The 20,221-nt window shown below is 43.6% G+C and overlaps 1 non-coding gene across 1 annotated transcript; it reads left to right on the top strand.

Annotated features, from left to right (window-relative positions):
• The first annotated feature begins 554 nt into the window (after positions 1-554).
• Positions 555-628, top strand: Trnat-ugu. The gene has a single exon. It is a non-coding gene; the product is annotated as a tRNA-Thr (tRNA).
• Positions 629-20,221: the final 19,593 nt, after the last annotated feature.

Raw genomic sequence — 20,221 nt, 5'->3', positions numbered from 1 at the left:
TGGTAGTTAGGAATTGTTATGTATATATAAAGTAGTGTGGACCATGAAGGGCACCCTTGTGTGTTCCTTATCATTCCTGAGCTAAAATTAGTCGACGGTTATTGTCATTAGTATACAGTCTCTCAACCGACCTTATTAATTCCAAGGTATACCATACTCTCTAAAAATTTCTCCTAACCTAGATGTCACCACCCAGTCGAAGGCGTTTTCTTAAGCCACGATGGTTATGTACGTTGGGGGATCAAATTCGCTATGCTTTCCTATTGTCTGATTTGCAGAGAATACGCGATTCATATATAATCATCCTGATCTAAAATTATTTTATTCTTCCGCGAGAAAAGTCTCTATCAAAGAATTTATTATTTTGGAGAGTGGATACACTCATATTTTAATAGTCCTATACCGCAATAGCTGCTGTGAAATGTGGTTAAATATAGAGGTGAAATCTTGTCACGTTATATATTACATATACGAAGACAGTAACTAGTTCTCGAAAGAACAGTTACTGTTGATGACCATGCAGCTTTTCCCTGCAGTCGCGCTGTTCATCTGTGTCCTCGGTAGCTCAGATGGATAGAGCGTCTGCCATGTAAGCAGGAGATCCCGGGTTCGAGTCCCGGTCGGGGCACACATTTTCACCTGCCCACATCGAGGTATATCAACAACACCTGTCGGCAGCTGAGGTTGTCAGTCATCATTTATATATTACATTTCACATCTGTAATACTTCACCCGCTCTTCACATTAAGAATCAGCCAACACATACAAATACCTAACAATTTGTATGAATATCAAATAGAATAATCCCATACGCACAAATGTAAGTAAGGCAAGTGGTAAATTTCGGTTACTTGGGAGAATAGTGGGAAAATTTAGGCATTCTTGCAAATCACTTGAGCATCTCATCTCAAAATACTGCCTTAAGCGTGAAGGGCGTTTACCAAACAAGACTAACTGGAGAAACTGAATTATACGAAGAGGGGCGCAGCGCATGCTCACTGCGTTGTTTGGCTTACGGTAGATCTTCAAGGAACTGCTGGAAATTTAAATCGGCAGACTCAGAAGTCGGACAGTAATTTTCCACGATGGTTTACAAACGAAGTTCCAAGAGTCGTGGGAAAGTGCAGAACCTACAAATACCTTTTCAGTTTCATTCTTACTGGAAGTATGCCTACTCCGCATCTCTTACGTGTAGTAATGCCACATCTTCGCTTGCTCTTTCGGTCAGTTCGACTCCTCTATAGAACCTAATGTAGTCGCCTACATATTTATTACCTTTCATTTCTACTAGTTTCTATGACTGCTACAGTGTCAACACTCATGTCTTTTAGTATATTTTCTAGTTCTGTCTTTTTGGGAAATTCTTCTGACATTCCAGTTTACTACGACTGCTGCACGTAAAACCCGTCAGTAAAGCCCGTATAGTTTGAATAAAACTCCTCCAGTCTTCCTAGGTACACGTCACTGTTTACTGCCGTCTCGAAGAATATGGGCCCAATAACGATTGTGGTGGAAATGGCACACCACACGCCAATCTTTTCGTGATGCAAGGGTACCTGATGGACCGCGTGTGGGTTTTCTGTTTACCATTACCGACTGTTTTGGGAATTTATGCACTTAGACATGTGGAACCACGCCTCTTCACTCATGATGGTCCTCAGTGGGTCCAAGACACCACTGGCAATCTTTCTCAACAGTCCTGAACAGAAATGCATTCTCTTCTGCATGTCAGGCTTCTTCAGTTCTTGCACAACACTTATCCGGTGCGGTTTAGCTTCAGTACTCTTACAACACATCTGCAAATTCTCTCACTCGCATGAACCTTGTCATTAACTCCAGCATCTGCCTCTTTAATTCAGGTGTCCAGCCTGGTGGCGGTCTGTTCCTGGAAGCATTTTGAATTGATCCTGTACGCCGCCATTTTTCAATCAATTCCTGTATGGTGCTTTTTGTTGGCACGGAACGTCCTGGAACTTTCTCCTGAAACAACTTCCTTGTTTTTACAAATGATCCAGTGCGAATGAACGCATCAACAATAGCGACATGCTCCTGCAACGAACACGGCATTAGCACATATTCACACTAATCCGGATTCACACAACGAGGCCTCTTTCTCAACTTTCAAGTTCACTGGCTGCGGTTGCAGCTGCCTTACACAATAATGAAGTTCCGCGCAGTGCCGATACATCAGTTAAAATGCTTAGTTCGGGCGTGACTGGACAGCGTTTCTCGTTTTCCATTATTATTGACGCCTGCGCACGCACTGGAACATTAACGTTGCGCTTTACGTGCTGCACCCTGTACTTTGATATACCCGATGACCCATTTTTTTGTCATTTTCCATAACATTGTCGTTTACCTGTTTCCGAGGCACCATGGAGTACTAGGAGTAGTGCGTGCTTTCCGAGAGCTGATTAACAGCCATCTGCTCAACATCCTTTGTAAGAGGACCAGAATTTCCTTTCGGGGTTATCTCTCTTAGCCTATATGTTGTTGTTATTTACAGACTCTGGATATCTCGCATTTCATACTCTCTCGTTGACTACATAACGTACAGCCACTTAATGCCTTGCACTGAGCGGAAGTCTTCCGGTTTATGTCTTCTTGAACGTGGGGGTGGGGTCTAATGGCAGAGCTACCTTGAATTCTTCAAGGTCTGGTTCATTCACCTATTTTCAGTGGACTTTCCTCAGAGTCTTTATTCTGAAATTTGAAATGCAGATCTCAACCGAAAAAACTAAGATAATGGACTTCATGGGGAAAGAACGCAGTAGAACAAAAGTAATGATACATCAAAATATTTTAGAGCAAGTAAACCACTTAAGTTATCTAGAATGTGAGGAGACATCCGGATATAGCAAAGATATAGAAATGAAGCTTAGGAAATTCGTCGGGGAATGTAGAACAATTATCTGAAACCTTAAAAACAAAACTAGGAAAGATACTCAAATTAAACTCTAACAAGCAGTTGCTGTCCCCATACTGCTCTATGGAAGCGAGACCTGGGTGATTAGAGTAGCAAAAATCAGGAAAGCCGTATTCAGACACAAGAAATGAAATTTCTGAGGCGAATTAAAGGTTTCCCAATAGAAGACGGACTAAGGAATCAAGATGTTAGAGAAGAACTAAAAATTTTAACATAATTCCAGATTATAGAAGGAAGTGCAACGAACACCTAGAAAGAATGGAAGCGAAAGACTGTCCTTGAAGGCTAGAAATTATAATTGCTAAGGAAGAACAGATAGAGGAAGACCCCAACAACTACGGGTACCGTAACAGTCAACTTCGCCTATTGCCTTAAGAGGAAGAGAAGAAGAAGAAGACCCATAAATATTCCTCAGCCACATACGTATCGATCTTGAAGAAATGGTTAGACTAACTACAACGCGCAAAGAGGAGTCTGAACAGTCATTCTTGCCGCGCTTCATAAGCGATTCTAACATGAAGAAACCCTAACGTGTGGTTCAATGGTAAGTACCCTCCGACTAGCACTTCACAGTGGATTGTACGATGTGTGTGTACTGTGTAAATGTAGGTGATTATCAGTGACGTCGTAGACCCTCGCCCAGGTACGGGCCAAGAGTTACGGCACTTACCGGGAATTGTTCTCGAAACTTCTGCCCCGCTAACTGCCGCTAACGACCTTGCGCCCAAACTTGGCAATGACCTACTCTGCCTCACGACTGTCGTCTAGTCCTCCAGTTAGACTGCCACAATATCGCTATATTCAGGCTTCGTAGTCTTACTTCGTGTAAATCCTGTGAGAAACTGGTTAAATGTGTGAAGCCTTACTTTATACACCAAGATTTTTCAATAACATTAGATGTTGCTTCGCACGTTCGCAGTAAATCTGAGAAATTCATCTGTAATTTCTTCATTGTTCCTGGGTTAGTAACTGACTGGCGATCAGGAATTTAGCCGGCCGCGGTGGCCGTGCGGTTCTAGGCGCTCCAGTCCGGAGCCGCGCTGCTGCTACGGTCACAGGTTCGAATCCTGCCTCGGGCATGGGTGTGTGTGATGTCCTTAGGTTAGTTAGGTTTAAGTAGTTCTAAGTTCTAGGGGACTGATGACCACAGCAGTGCTCAGAGCCATCTGAACCATTTTTTTGATCAGGAATTTAAAGTGTGAAATTAAATCTGGCCTCACCCCCACGCCCCCCCTCCCCCTCACAAACGTGTCAAAGCAGCCAAGACGTTCTTGGAGCCAAAAAGGGGAATAACTGTATGTAAGTCGGTAAAACATTAAATGAAATAGGAGATGCACTGTCCTAATATATTGACATACCCTATGGTAAACTATCTCTAACGACTTTCTCATCGCAGTATTGTCTATTACAAGACCTTAGCATACACAACCGACATCTTAATTTCACTTCACCTTAAAACTACAAAAAATTGCTTCAGGTGTGACGTCAGCTGTTTGCTTGAACATCTTCACACACAGCTGCACTCCGAAGCCGGCTGACCGGAGCAATACCACTACCGACAGCTCCATAGACTCACATTAACTCACAAAACCTCATTAATTGTAAAGGCATAGCTTTACTCCATTTGTATCCTGTTCAATACAAAAAAAGACGTACATCTAATTGTTGCCTAATCATTCCCAACAATAATTCACGAAAGGAACATCAACTATGTAAAATGGGTATCAATTTTGGAATATTCTCGTAATGAACCTGCACTTTACAACTTTAACAACGTGTCTCTGATACACCCCAGTTTTAGTGAGGAGCCGGCCGGAGTGGCCGTGCGGTTAAAGGCGCTGCAGTCTGGAACCGCAAGACCTCTACGGTCGCAGGTTCGAATCCTGCCTCGGGCATGGATGTTTGTGATGTCCTTAGGTTAGTTAGGTTTAACTAGTTCTAAGTTCTAGGGGACTAATGACCTCAGAAGTTGAGTCCCATAGTGCTCAGAGCCATTTGAACCATTTTTTTAGTGAGGATCATAACACTGAAAGAGTACTGGGGCAAAGTCTTGTGCAACTGATTGTTACGTTGCACAATTGCTGTATGGGCTCTAGTGTGAACTATATTATTCAGAGGGCGTGCTAAATTGTAACATCCCCTATTTTTTATGTGAAAACTAATAAATTTTTAAATTAAAACAAACGTTAACATTCTACATCTTTATCGTTCATGTCAACATAAGCGTATTTGCAGCCCTCTGGAGCTAGAGTGCTTCATCGTGGCGTAGTAACTTAGGCACATCGGTGTCTGAGAAAGAACGTGGTCTAACCGAATTTTGAATCCGAAGGGTTCGTCCTCACTTGGTGGATCATTTCCTTCAGGATGACAATGCCAGACCACACACGAGCGCTGTGGCACCTGCAACAATCCGGCACCTTGTGTTCACTGTCATCGATCACAGTCCACGCAGCCTCGACGTGGCCCCATCAGATTATCATGTTTTCAGAACTTAATGAACACCTTCGATTGCAAACCTAAATACATAGCGAGGAACTGAGTGCATCGATATGAAAATGACAATGCATGTAAAAAATTACGAGTTCCGACAGGTGGCAGCGCTATACGTAGCCTTCAAAATGGCGTCTGTAATGACGGTGGTCTCCAAGCAGAGCTGTCATTGAATTTGTTTCGGAGGAAAACCAGAGCATCGTAGATATTTGTAGACACTTGCAGAGAGTCTATGGAGACCTGGCAGTGATCAAAAGCACGGTGAGTCATTGGAAGAGGCGTTTGTCATCAACACAACAACGCCACACAAACCTGTCCGATATTTGCGAAATTGCTTGTGCGTTACGAAGCTCATTGTGGCATTTTTTTTCCGAACATCGTCACAGGCGATGAAATATGGGTTCACCACTTCAAACCAGAAACAAAACGGTGATCCGTGGAGTGGCGCCACACCCATTCTTCTACGATTAAGACGTTCAAAGCCGCCCTCTTACCGGTGAATTCATGGCGACGGTCTTCTGGGACTCTGAAGGGGTTATTCTGTTTGATGTCCTCCCTCATGGTACAACGGTCAACTCGGCAGTTTATTGTGCTACCTTCATGAAATTGAAGAAACGACTTCAGTTTGTTCATCGCCACAAAAATGCATTCGAACTTATCCTTCTCCATGACAACGAAAGGTCCCATATAAACCTGCGCAACCGAGAGGTGCTCAGAAAACTTCATTGGACTATTCTTCCTCATCCATCCTAATAACGGATCTCGCACCTTGCATTTGTTTGGCCCAGTGAAGGATGTACTCCGCGGGAAGCATTACGTAGATGATGGGGACGTTGCTGACACAGCAGGATGTTGGCTCCGACGCCGACCCGTGGAGTGGTACCATGCGTGCATACAGGCACTGAATGGAGATTATGTTGAAAAATACGCTTTTGTAGCCAGAGGTGTGGCGAATAATATAGTACACACATCAGAAAAAGTTTTGCATCACCTCGGTTCAGAGAGTTCCGGAACCTGTACAGAAAATTGGAATAGAGATCAACATCAACATCAACATTATTTCCGTCCTGCTGGCCACTGTGGCCGAGCGGTTCTAGGCGCTTCAGTCCAGAACCGCGCTGCTGCTACGGTAGCAGGTTCGAATCCTGCTTCGGGCATGGATGTGTGTGATGTCCATAGGTTAGTTAGGTTTCTTAGTCTAGGGGACTGATGACCTCACATGTTAAGTCCCATAGTGCTTAGAGCCATTTTTGAATTTCCGCCCTTTTTATTGCTCATGCAAACCACACATTGCATGTTGTACCACCACACAACGAGACCTTCAGAGGGGGTGGTCCAGATTGCTGTACACACCGGTACCCCTAATACCTAGTAGCACGTCCTCTTGCACAGATGCAGGACTGTATTCGTCGTGGCATACTATGCACAAGTTCATCAAGACACTGTTGCTCCAGATTGTCCCACTCCTCAACGGCGGTTCGGCGTAGACCCCTCAGAGTGGTTGGTGGGTCACGTCGTCCATAAACAGTCATTTTCCATCTATCCCAGGCATTTGTGATAGGGTTCATGTCTGGAGAACATGCTGGCCACTCTAGTTGAGTGATGTCGTTATCCTGAAGGAAGTCATTCACAAGATGTGCACGATGGGGGCTCGAACTGTCGTCCATGAAGACGAATGCCTCGCCAGTATGCTGCCGATATGGTTGCACCATCCGTCGGAGGATGGCATCCACGTATCGTCCAGCCGTTAAGGCGCCTTCCATGACCACCAGTGGCGTACGTCGGCCGCACATAACACCACCCCAAAACAGCAGGGAACCTCCACCTTGCTGCACTCGCTGCACAGTTAGTCTAAGAAATTCAGCCTGATCGGGTTATCTCCAAACACGTCTCCGACGATTGTCTGGCTGAAGGCATATGCGACACTCATCGGTGAAGAGAACTTGATGTCAATCCTAAGCGGTCCATTCGCCATGTTGTTGGGCCCATCTGGACCGCGATGCATGGTATCGTTGTTGCAAACATGGACCTCGACATATACGTCGGGAGTGAAGTTGCGCATCATGTAGCCTATTGTGCACAGTTTGAGTCGTAACACGAAATGCATTATTCAACATTGTGGCGTTGCTGTCAGGGTTACTCCGAGCCATTAGCCGTAGGTAGCGGTCATCCACTGCAGTAGTAGCCCTTGGGCGGCCTGAGCGAGGCATGTCATTGACAGTTCCTGTCTCTTTGTATCTCTTCCATGTCCGAACAATGTCGCTTTGGTTCACTCCGAGACACCTGGACACATCCCTTGTTGAGCGCCGTTCCTGGCACAAAGATAAATGCGGACGCGATCGAATCGTGGCATTGACCGTCTAGGGTTGGGGTTGTGTTTGAGGAAGGAGACCAGACAGCGAGGTCATCGGTCTCATCGGATTAGGGAAGGACGGGGAAAGAAGTCGGCCGTGCCCTTTGAAAGGAACCATCCCGGCATTTGCCTGGAGTGATTTAGGGAAATCACGGAAAACCTAAATCAGGATGGCCGGACGCGGGATTGAATCGTCGTCCTCCCGAATGCGAGTCCAGTGTTTAACCACTGCGCCACCTCGCTCGGTGAACGTCTAGGCATGGTTGAACTACAGACAACAAGAGCCATGTACCTCTTTCCTGGTGGAATGACTGGATCTGATCGGCTGTCGGACCCCCTCCGTCTAATAGGCGCTTCTCATGCATGGTTGTTTACATATTTGTGCGGGTTTAGTGACATCTCTGAACAGTCAAAGGGGCTGCGTCCACAGTCAAAGTCTGTCTTCAGGAGTTCTGGGAACCGCGGTGATGCAAGACATTTTTTGATGTGTGTTTATCGTAATGCCGATTAAAAACAACGTGCTTTCAGAAAAATAGTGTTGCGTTACTCCTTGAACACCCCTCGTAATAACGGATGATTCATGGTCTGTATTTCAGCCCTTCCAGGCACTCCACAAATCGTAAATACTTTGTCGAGGATAAGACGCTCTGCATATGACAAGCGGAATTAATTTTTTTGTGATAGCTGTATCTCTCACACAGAATAAAGTGGCTATTCTGTCGTTCTGCAGCTTTATGAGGTGAGCATTCTGAGGGTACAAGACATCATGTTTCCTCTGACGGACTCGATATTTTCTATTCTTATGTATTTGTAGAGGTACAAAACCGCTCTCTGAAGTGTCAATGGCCATATCTGTATTCGATTCCGCCGATATGAATAGCAGGAAAGTACACCAATGTCGTTCTATCCTGGAATAAATTTATTTAGTTCGCTGCTCAACCAAAAAAGGAGGCACCGAGAAGGCACTGATCTGACGTCAATGTAACTTCGTACACGTACGCACCATCGGCGGGTATGTAAATTATTAGAGCTGCAATTCTCTCTGACAGGTACAACAGCCGCCAAAGTATGTTAGAGTTTTTCGTGTTTAGCGTTGGGGTTGGTGGAAAATACGGGGATGGGATGTACAGTGGCCTGTACAGAGTATCATGGTGAGCAATCACTGTGAAAGACATGGAAATACTGAGGACTGGCATGAGACAGCATTATCGTCTGTCACGATGGCGTTATGTCTAGCTTAAACACTATCGTTTCTGAGACTTCAGTCCCATTGGCTGGTTATCCCATTTGCATCTCAGATTCTGACAATGTCAGACTCGCTGGCTATAGAACTGCTGCCAACGTGAGTAACAGAAGTAGATATCCTCTCAGTAGTGAAGCAACTTAAATCATTTAGTAAAAGCATGTCTTCTGGTCCAGACTGTAAACCAATTCAGATCCTTTCAGAGCATGCTGATGCAATCATACGCAACTACACGCTCGACGGGAGATCCGTACCCAACGACCATATTCAAGAAAGGGAACAGGAGTAATCCACTAAATTACAGGCCCGTATCATTAACGTCGATATGCAGCAGGATTTTGTAGCATATATTGTGTTCGAACTTTATGAATTACCTCGAACAGAGGAGTCTATTGAGACATAGTCAACACGGATTTAGGAAGCATCGTTCTTGTGAAACGCCACTAGCTCTTTACTCACACTAAGTGTAGAGTGCTATCGTCAAAGGAATTCAAATTGATTTCGTATTGCTAGAATTTCAGAAGGTTTCTGACACGCTACCTCACAAGTGCTTGTAGTCAAACTGCGTGTTTATTGGAATATCGTCTGCGACTGGATTCATGAAACCCTGTCAAAGAGGTCACAATTCTAGTAACTGACGGAAGGTAAACAGAAGTGATTTCTGGTGTTCTCCAAGGTAGTGTTATAGGCCCTCTGCCGTTCCTTATCTACATAAACGATTTAGGAGGTAATATGAGCAGCCGTCTTAGGTTGTGTTTAGATGATTCTGTCTTTTATCGTCTAGCAAAGTCAACAGAAGATCAAACAAATTGCAAAAGGATTTAGATAAGATATCTGCATGGTACGAAAATCAGCAATTGACCCTAATACCGAAAAGTGTGGGTCATCTACGTGAGTGCCAAAAGGAATTCGTTGAACTTCGGCTCCAAGGTAAATAACTCAAATCTAACTGCCGTAAATTAAACTAAATACCGGAGCTACAGTCATAAACAACTTAAATTGGAAATAACACAGAAAATGTTGTGAGGCAGGCGAACCAGAGTGTGTTTTATTGGCAGAACATTTAGAACATGCAACACATCTACTAAAGAACCGCTTACACTACTCTTGTTCGTCCTCTTTTGGAGTACTGCTGTGCGGTGAGGGATCCTTACCAGATGGTATTAATGGAGCACATCGAGAAAGTTCAAAGGAGGGCAGCACGTTTTGTATTTTCAAGAAGTAGGGGAGACAGTGTTACGGACATAATACAGGATTTGGGGTGGAAATCACTAAAACAAAGGCGTTTTTCAGTGCGGCGGGACCTTAGCACGAAATTGCAGTCACCAGCTTTCTCCTCCGAATGCGAAAATATTTTGCTGACGCCGACCAACATATGGAGAAACGATCTTATAATAAAATAAAGGAAATCAGAACTCGCACGGGAAGGTATAGGAGTTCGTTTTTTGCGCACGCTGTTCGAGAGTGGAATAATAGAAAATTAGTGTGAAGGTGGCTCGATGAACGTTCTGGAAGGCATTTAAGTGTGATCTGCAGAGTACCCATGTAGGTGTAGATGCAGATGTACAGAATAACCTAACTGGCGAACCATGATGCGCTGCCTGCGGCCGAGAGAAGACTGCACTTCGAAACCTCAGCCAGCCACGTGTAGTCGGACTTAGCTGCTACGAGCTGCCACTGCTGTTTGGCCGATGACACTACTGAAGAAAATGTGACCCAGTCTGGGCGTTTCCCTGGTGAAGGATCGTACTGAATGACTGCAAACTACTGTCTACAAACTATTGGCCAGGACACTAAAGTACCACTCCCTGGCTGTATGCTGTGTTGCTGATTTGGATACTGGTCTTCCGCCTTCACGATACCCCTGTCTGTGATAAGCTATCGGCACTCGCTTAAGGGCACGCCCCTCTTTGAGAGCTCTGATACGGACCGCAGTGGCAGCGAGTGCGCCGTGGTAGGCTGGCGCCAACACATTCCTATCCAGGCCATCCCATGGCATTGCGACCGGGTCCTGACCCGCACGACTGCAGCCGACGTAGCGTTGTGTGTGCATTCCTTGTAGCATAAGAGTCTGCTAATCTGCGGGCCCTCCGGAGAAGACACTCTGTCGTATGAAATCACAGGTAGTAATAATGATTCAAGATAACGATGTTTCACTGACGCCTTAGAGCACATGACAGTTATCCACCCCAGCTGCTGAGCTTGGCCTTCTACAGCTGGTAGTGTCATCACCTTGACCTGCTCAACTTCCACCCCGACTAAAACTGCTGACCCGAGGGGTGACCACTACGTTATGAATTATTTGCGTTCTTCCTTTTCTTCGTTTTTCAGATTCGTTAATGGTGTAAGTTGCTGCTATCATTCTTCTGTAAGATATCTCGACGATCGACACAGTAGTCTGATTTAGCTGATGCGAGCTGTGTAACTATGCGTACTGACGGCCTGGACGCCAGACTGTGAACAATGTTTGATGTCGAGCTGTTATTTAAAGCGTTTCTTGACTCACGGCGCCCACTGCGCCTTTTGATACTCAGTTGTTGTTCATTTGCCTCTCAGATCCCACACTGTCATTACATGAGAGAACATGCGCTCACTATGTTTCAGCTCTGTTGAGACAATCGGAGAGATTTTAAGAAACTGAATGCCAGATCCCAATACTTGATTAAACTGAAACTTCCTTCCCAGTTTATTAGGTTTCTTGACTTCTCGATGTAAGTAAACTTTGCACCACGATACTTTTCTCGCCGTATTTCATGTCGTGATTATTCTGGATGTTGTATTCACTGACAACTAATTTGCTTGGTGGTTTTAGTTGGATGAGCTGCTGATGCTCTTTGCACCTCTCCTTACTGTCTGCCAAATTCGCATGGAATGCGCCACACAACCGCATTTAGACCTTGACTGTCTTTGCCATTACAAAGAAGACTCCATAGAACTCGAAAGCTTCTACACAGGGAGAGCCTCGCAGAATAATTGCAGCATCTACGAATTGTGTTTCGAAGGAATGGGTACTGAGAACAACAAACTGGATGGAGATTGTAGTCGGATCCAACAACGCCTCAGGAAGAGATTAAGTGGAAAGAAAGAAAGGCCAAAGATAGCGTAGCCTCTCTGCCTTTTGCTAGCCGAATCTGTTGAAACGTTGCGGCTTCTAAGGAAACAAAGCATACGATGTGCTTTTCTCACGCCAACAAAGATAAAATGTCACTGTTATAAATTATTATTCTTTGATTAAATTTTATTATGTCATACTAGTTTGCTCACTCTGCAGTTCTCGCGCTTTTATAAAATTCAGAGGTGAACACTTACGCTTTGATGACAGACGAAAACTTTTTTGTGCATTATGTTGAAGTTGACAATGAAAAAATGTTTTCATTTTGTCTTTACAATAGAAAGCAAAGCAGGTATTGACATTCTGGCTGCCGTCTTGTGGAAGCAAATCGCCGGCTAAAAGACAGAACTGACAAGAAAGCGAACGACTACATCAAGTGAAAAAACGCGATATTGCTTTAGAACGATTCGTTTTAACTCCGCGTAAAACAACTAAAATCAGTTTTACATTAATACAGTCAATTATAATTATTCTAAATACAGTAATCTCCGCGGGCCGCGGTGGCCGTGCGGTTCTAGGCGCTTCAGTCCGGAACCGCGGGACTGCTACGGTCGCAGGTTCGAATCCTGCCTCGGGCATGGATGTGTTTGATGTCCTTAGGTTAGTTAGGTTTAAGTAGTAAGTTCTAAGGGACTGATGACCTCAGATGTTAAGTCCCATAGAGCTCAGAGCCATTTTTGAACAGTAATCTCAGTGTTAATTCGAGACTATGGAAATACGCGAAAAAGTAATTACTGTTTACTGTTTTTGATAACACGCTGCATGTCGCATTTGAAAGTCCACTACGTTACTTATGCATTACGCTCCAGAAACCGTAAACTTATCCACAAAATATAGCTTAAAATACACTGTACTTGGCATCACGTGCCTTCAGTTATTCTCGGAAGTTAACCATACAGTTTTTTATGAATCCATTTTTCATCCGCTTTTTCTATAAGGACTCTTCTCACTTTCCGCATTGCGAAAACATCGCTATAGCCAAACGATTTTTGTCCTGCATACTACAGTAACGCGTAACAGCATTTAACTGACGTGCTGGCTTTCATTACCGAACACACTTCGTTTACTACATCCACGTCACTTAGCTGCTCCTGGTTCATAGGGATCGCTGTATGCAAGGTCAATTAGAACTGAACAGACAGGATTCCAGAGATTGTTCAGGAATACCTAGTGCGTATTTTGCTATCATGGATCAACATTCTCCGACAGCTCGCAACAAAGTTATTGCATTTCGTTTGGTTTCTTGCCCCAGTAACCTTTGTGTCTGTATTGCACTTAAAACAGCGTGCAGCAGTGAAAATGTCTTGTTTTACAGCTAGTGCTTGGGCACGTCGCTTTTGATTAGGCACGCATAAAACCATTGTGAGGCGTAGCCAGAGGAGTGTTCCACTCAGAATCTCGGGGGTTTTCTACACGACCTCGACTGAGGCACTGTGTGTGGTACTGGGAGTTTTCCCTATAGACATTACTATTCTCTGAAGAGAGGAAGATGCGGCAAAATACGAGAAAGATCCGGAAAAGACACAACCGACGAAAGGAAATTAAACAAGTGGAGAATTGATACATGACAGACAGAAAGAGATACAACTGATAAGGGAAGACGGGTCTACCCTTTCTTCCCCAGTATCGGACAACTGATGAATTTGACGTTCATAAACCTAAAACGCGGCATGGTGCACTTTCTCTCAGGCCACGGCCCGTATCCTGTGCAGCTCCACGAGTTTGGCCTAAAATAAACACTTGTGCCTGTAATGAGAATGGCTCAACTGAAGACATAGTGCTAATCTGCGATGCCCTAGGACATACATGACTGATGTTAGGGAACCAAGACACAGAGTAGCTAGTAAGCGGACAGGATAACTGGAACTCTATATACAACATCACAGACGAAGTATAGTGAGCACTACAAGAGGCATAGAAACTGGAGAAACCATACGCTAGAATAAGACAGGCTCCACATCTGACAGATCAGCAGTACGTAGTAAACGACACAGATACAACCACAAACACTGAACAGGATGGTGTATCACACACATGAAGTGAAGACGAGATAAAGACACAAATATAGCAAAAGTAAGCTAAGGTTCCCCAACACCAAATCGAATCAATATGAAAATGTAACTCTCTATATAGTTGGTTGTTATTCCATTTCATAACATGTAATATTATTTGAAGATGTGACATTTCTTCTTCCTCCGCTGCATCAGGCGTGACTGGCTCGAAGTTTTACCGAGCCCTGACACATGATGCAGCTTACTATGACATACTGAATGAACTCCCAATCTACACTGTTACCTTAATTTCGGGAACACATTGTAACCTAATTAATCAATACATTATTAATTAAGTATTACTCAAGTGAAGGCAACAGACGTAACACATGTACACCAATCACATGTATTTAAGTCAACATCATCTCTTATTTCCTCCATTGTAACTTAAAATACATCCACATCCTATTATGTTCTTATTTAGTATCATTATCTAAGTTATCAACAAATTTAAACAAAATTGTATTTATAAATTTGTGCTCTGTATAATTTTTTATTTTTTATTTCATCCCTGTCTCAAACTAAAAAATGTACTAGTAATAAAAATGAGTTTGTGTGATCAAAAATGTGCGACCTGCTATATAGTAACAGGCAACAGGTCTTTACTTGAGCAATAAATAAATATCCAAAGTGCAGATGATGACTGTAAGCGCTCTGCATCTTAACGAACTTGTTCCAGTCATTCACCGTACTTGTTGCTGGCAACAGCAAGGCCTACTTTTTCTCGGCCTCCAAGCCTGCATTCAGTACCGAATGGTCTTGTTTCAGTTTGCTCCGTCAGTGTTAGTTGTACGTTAACAATGATACACAGCATTACGGATGGGAGAGATGAACAATCGACCGTACGGATAGGAGAGATGAACAATCGACCGACATGAATCTCGTCTACAGTTTTACTGAATGCAAAACTGGCACTACGACGTTGTGCTCAGCTGTTCCCGCAGCGACGGCAACCACATCACAGTTGTTTTACATCTGTACGTAGGCGCCCACAAATAACCGACTTCTTCCGTGTTATTGTGTTTTGGCGATTGCGTATTACAGGGTTTTTCAGTACTGTGGAAGTACGAGGATCATTCAATAATTAAGGAGACAAATTGTTCTGGAGAAAAAAGCATTTAATTTTACAAAACAATACTTTTTCTACTTTTCAACATAATCCCCTTGATCATTTATGCATTTGTTCCAACGGGCTACAAGCTTTTTTATTCCGACTGCAAAAAACTCTTTGTCTTGATATTTGAACCAATTTTCCACAAATTTTCATGTCCTCATTGTCCTGGAACCTCTTCCCACGTAATGCCTCCTTCTGTCCATCAAACAAATGGCAATCACTAGGTGCTAAATCAGGACTGTAAGGAGAATGAGGCAGTACTTCCCAGCCCATTTTGTCGATGGTTTCACGGGTTAATTGAGCATATGAGGACGTTCGTTGTCTTGCTGGAGAATCATGACTCTCCTCTGAGGTCGACGACGTCTTTCTCTCATGGCTGGCTTCATCTTGTTTAAGAGCAAATGCTAGTAATATTGGCTGTTCATTGTATGCTGCTCTTCAAGATAATCACGAAAACCTGGACCTTCAGGATCTCAAAACACCTCCAACTTAATTTTTCTGCTGATGCTTGGGTCTTGAATTTTTTCTTGACAGGTGAGTTGGTGCGCTTCCACTCCATGCTTTGTCTTTTTGATTCTCGCTTATAATAGTGAACCTAAGTTTCATCACAAGTAAAAATTTTGTTGAAGAAGTGCTCACCTTCTCTTTCATAACGTTCCTTTAGCTGTGTGCTCAGTCTCAACCATATTTCCTTGTGTAGCCGTGTCAACTCCTTTGGGACCCATCTTGCAGATGTTTTGCGGTACTTCAGCTTGTTACAGATAATGTTATGAACTGTGCTGGTACTGACTTTAACGTTATCAACTATCATTTCCACAGCCACACGGCAGTCGGCATGAATAATGTCATCAATTCGACTTTCAAGTGAGGGAGTTGAAACTGCAACTGGTCGGCCAGAACGGTGTTCGTCAGTCACAGGGCCGCGACCATTTTTGATCTGTAAAAATTTGCACAATTCATACATCCTTCACCATAAAATTTAGACATTCTATATTATATATTCACTGCTTTCTCGCCTTCGGCAAATAAAAAACGAATAACAGAACGTTGTTCAACTAATGTGGACATTTCAAGCGGACTCGCCGTCTTGAAATGTATTTTTGAGGTTATAATCAAAACAATGTTGATACATCAGGGCTCACGCCAGTGATGCCAACTTGAAGCCATAAAAGTACCAAACTTTCCCTGCTAACAGATTGTCTCGCAGACCATTTCGTCTCTTTAATTATTGAATGACCGTCGTATTCCCACAGAAACAAAGAATATTCTGGTAGGAAAGCCGAATAAATCACAGTCACCTTAAAATTTCCTGGCAGAAGAAAACTGTTTCCCGGACCGAGGCTCGAACTCAAGTCTCGGTTTTAATTTGTCGGGAAGTTTCATATCGGGGCACACTCGTTGCAGAGTGAAAAATTCCTCTGGAGAGATCCCCTAAATCTGTGGCTAAAGCTGTATTCTTTCTTTCAGGAGTACTAGTCACGCAAAGTATGCAGGAGAAGTTGTGTGAAGTTTGGAAAGTAGGAGACGAGTTACTTGCGGAAATAAAACTTTGAGGAGGGGTCGTAAGTGGTGCTTAGGTTACTCAGTTGGAATAGCATTTGCTCGAGGAAGGTAAAGGTCTCGAGTCCGAGTCTCGCTCCGGCACACAGGCTTAATCTGCCAGAAAGTTTCACGTTAGCAAACCACTCAAGAGTGAAAATTTCGTTGTGGTCGTAGTTATATTATTACAGTGTAACGAGTCACCGAAGAGCACGGATTCTTATACCAAAATACTCAGGAAATACCCCTGAATAACCTCCTTAATTTTGTTGGTGAACCAGAATTATATATATATATCTCCGGTCTTCTGCTTGACCCCAAAGATTATTCCTTGATGTCCTACGATATGTCCTATTATCCTGTTCTTATTGTCAAAGATTTCTACATGTTCCTGTCCTCGTCGATTCTGTGGGAACGTCATTTCTTACCAGTCCACTTAATTCTCAGCAACGAATTATAGCACCACATTTCAAACAATTCAGTCCTCCTCTTTTCTAGTTTTCCAAAAGGCCATGATTCACTTTCATACAGTGCTGTGCTCCAAACGTACAGTCTCACAAATCTCTTTCTCAGGTTAAGGCCTATGTTTGATTCTAGTAGATTTATTTTGGCCTAGCATGCCCTCTTTGCTGTGTTAACTTTGTGGCTCCTAATTTTTGTGTTAAATTCAGCTCAGAACCCGTTTCTGCTACTCCACATAACTTTAGTCTTTCTACTTTTTACTCTCACTCCATAGTATGTTCTGATTATACTGTTCTTCTCATTCGACAGAGCGTGCATCTCTTCCTCAATTTCACTGCGAGGATAGCTATCTCATCAGCGAATCTTATCGTTGATATCCTTTAAACACGAATTTTAATCCTCCTCTTGAACCTCTGTTTTATTTCCAATATTGCTTGTCTGATGTATAAACTGAGCCACAGGGGTGAAAGACGGCTTCCCTTATTTTCTTTTGAATCCGGGTACTTCGTTATACCATTTTATTATTTCTTCTTGGATCTTAAATATATTGTACATTCCTCATCTTTCCCTACAGCTTGCACCTATTATCCTGAGAATTTCGATCATTCTGTGCCATTTTATATTGTCTGAAGGTTTTTGTAGCAGGACAAGTCGCATGAAAGTTTTATTCATGCTTTTAGTATCACGCTCGACATGAGAACTTCCTCTCTGGTTCCTTTACCCTTCGTAATGCCAAGGTGATCGTCATCCAACGAATCCTAAATTTTCTTTTCCATTCTTCCCTATAGTATTCTTTTCTGCAACTTGGATGCACGAGCTGTTTAGCTAATAGTGCGATACTTCTTAATAAATATCAGCCGAGTGTCCGCCTAATTAGCTGGGTGCTAATGTGCTCGCCTTCCATGCGACCGGGCCCGGGTTCGATTCCCGGCCGGGTTTGAGATTTTCTCCGCTCGGGGACTGGGGTTGTGCTGGCCTCATCCTCATTTCATCCCAATGTGGCTTTGACTGAAATAAGACTTGCACTTGGCGGCCGACCTTCCCTGGATGGGGCGTCCCGGCCAACGATGCCATACGCTCATTCCCATTTTTCCATCGGCCGAATGCCTATACTTACCGGCCACCTGCATAACAGATGCGTCAGGCGGGTACCGGTCCTAGTCGGGGCCAGCATGTCGGCGGTCAAGCAGGAACGCCAGGTCATGTTGGGAGCCTCCAGGAGGTCCCACATACACAGCTACAGGTTGTGGCGTACACGAACTGGTTTATTACGCATTGACACGTGACTGAAAATAGTGCGCGAAGAATTATGCCGCGGGCAGCCCATTTAAGGTCGCGCACAGATGACGGAACGGAGATGGGCTGCGTGCCGGAAGCAACAGCTCTTCCACAATCGGGGGCTTACTAAGATACATCCAGGAAGACGCCACGGGGTCATTCTCCCGGAGGAACTGCAAGGCTCCATACCATTACTAACCGACATGTGGCCTACGACGCCGTATCAACAGGTTGGACTTGTCATTAATACTGGTAGTTAACTTTGGTTGCACTGAACTCTAAATCCTCTTACCCTTTGTGGAACTGGACTAACAGCGATTGGTAATTAACTCCAGAAACGATAGCTAACCTCTGTTCAGAAAGTTTCTGTTGTTCCATTTTGTATAAATAGAATGGGCATGCCGCTGGTGATAGACTTGAAGAAAATAAATACCAACAGCTGCAATTTTATTAACTATTTCATTGGACTACCACTTTCGGTGCCTCATTGGCACCGTCTTCAAACGGTAAACTCAAATGCATTACATGAAAACGTCGCTCACCGAATTGTCATGTTCCCATGAACCATATTAGTAAAAATCGCTTAAAATACAACGGTAACTTAATATTACGAAGTAAAGCAAAAGTTCTCAGGTTTTAGTAGTTGGAAAAGTATTTATTAAAAAAATATGCCGAGTCATGTTGCACAAACATTTCGGAGACAGGGAATCTATCTTAGTACAGAAATATTGAAAATTGGGGAATGGAAATAATGAATGCATAAACATGCTAGAGGAATAAAACAAACTAGCCCTAGCAGCGTTACTGAACTGTGAAGGACGGCAATAACCGTTAAAAATAGTAGAAAAAACAGAAGTGAATCAAGTGATTGGGCAACGTCAATTACGACGGTAGTGGTCACGGGATCGTTGTAATTGGACCGTGGATCAATGTAAACGTGTCGCCTCGTCAGATGATGGGTCAAAGTAAGAGAATAAGATCGAAAAAGTCATTTCCGTAGTATGTAGCGGTGATTAAAAAACCTATTACATGTGCGTCATATCAACCAAAAGTTTAAAAAATGTAACAAAAGGTATAAAACACAAGAACAGAAAACCGGAAGCCATCAACAAAGTAAACTCTAAAGCTGTATATGCTGCTGTAGTAGTTAACTCTAACAGTCAGTCATCCCTTGCAGCAGCTATATGACGTAATTTGGGAATTATTGTAATAAAATCCTTGTCAATCATAAAGGAGAAATTCTGATTTCTGGTGCATTCGGGCAATGAAAGAGTTCATTCACGACAAATGAAAATATGTACCAAGGGCAGGATTCCAAGCTGGGTTTCCTACTTACTAGGCAGATGCCACCGTGACATAGTGGTTAGATAGAAGTGCACAAACGACCGAAGAAAATCTACCTATCTACCTCCCTGATCCCCCCCCCCCCCCGGCCTCAATCCAAATTCGAATTCGCCGCACGGTACCAAACTAGCGTGTCCTATCCCCTTTTACTCTTTCCGCTCGTCGCATGACGAGGATTCCTGGACGAGATCGAAGAGTGCTCTTCACTGAATGATCGTATTAGCCTTCACAGTGCATGCACACTGATGAGCCAAAACATTATGACCACTGCTCACCGCGAGGTTGGATCTCACCTGGTTGCGTTACGGG

Source organism: Schistocerca americana, chromosome 2, assembly GCF_021461395.2.
Source record: "Schistocerca americana isolate TAMUIC-IGC-003095 chromosome 2, iqSchAmer2.1, whole genome shotgun sequence".
NCBI lineage: Eukaryota > Metazoa > Arthropoda > Insecta > Orthoptera > Acrididae > Schistocerca > Schistocerca americana.
Note: the sequence above shows the minus strand (reverse complement) of the source record. Positions and strands in the feature narration are given on the sequence as shown.